Below are 1,157 nucleotides of genomic sequence, written 5' to 3'. Positions count from 1 at the left end.
ATAAGTTGTCCTCAAATGGCACCGATTTCTCAGAATGGCAGATAAACTGTTGTTTCTTTCTTTAGATTGCCGTTCACACGCAGGTGTTGGAATTCCTCCTGACGCAAGGGAGTTACAGTGCGACGGCCTCAAGGACAAACACGGCCAGCGCTGCTTTGATTCAGTTCATCTGAGGTCAGAAGAGAAACTACAGATGTTACAACAATGTCCAGCTTTGTATTTCTCATGAGAAATGACCTGCGGAGTCAAATAAATATCAGAAAATATGCTTCTTGTGTTTAAACATTGACTGATTAGTGATCAATAACCCAGCTTTAATCCCCAGTCCTGAACATGCGCTCGCAGTCTTGTAAAGTGTTACTAACCCGCTATATTATTTTAGGCCATCGCAATGAGTCAGGAATCCACTGGAAATTCATGTCAGCTGATACAATACAATACAACTTTATTGTCAACCCCAATGGTTGAAAACTGTCTTTGACCACACCATTGCCCTCAAACATACATAACATTAATACCACACAGATATAAAAAAACATATCAGATCGTTCCACCTTTGTGTTTTGATTCAAATATCCAATTACTGCAGGTATAAATTAATTCTTATAGATGATTCTCTCTGCCCTGGGCATTAAATAACATCTTCTAGAAGGCAATAAGACAAACTGATCATTCAAAGGATGAGTAGCATCTTTCAAAATGCACTCAACTTTCCTAACACAACTTGTTATTAAGCTTCTTATTAAGAAACCACAACTAGATCCTAGTGAACTGGCAAATTGCAGACCCATTTCAAATTTTTAGTTTATTTCTCAAATTTTAGAAAAAGTTGTCTGCTCAATTGTGCTCCTTCCTGCAAAAATGATATCTATGAAGAATTTCATCATAGCACAGAAACTGCACTTGTTAAAATTACAAATGACTTGCTTCATGCGTTATCACTTTGTCTATTTAATCAGGGAATCATCTCAGTTAAATCCAGTAAAGTATGGAGTGCCACAAGGATCTGTCCTAGGTCCTCTGCTATTTTCGATATACATGTTGCCCCTTGGTAATGTTATTAGAAAATACGGGATTAGTTTCCACTGTTATGCCGATGATACTCAACTATATATCTCAACAAGACCAGATGAAACTTCTAAATTATCTAAGCTAAC

This window comes from Sinocyclocheilus grahami, unplaced genomic scaffold, assembly GCF_001515645.1.
Source record: "Sinocyclocheilus grahami isolate Dianchi unplaced genomic scaffold, SAMN03320097.WGS_v1.1 scaffold2360.1, whole genome shotgun sequence".
Lineage (NCBI taxonomy): Eukaryota > Metazoa > Chordata > Actinopteri > Cypriniformes > Cyprinidae > Sinocyclocheilus > Sinocyclocheilus grahami.
This window is presented reverse-complemented; position numbering follows the sequence as displayed.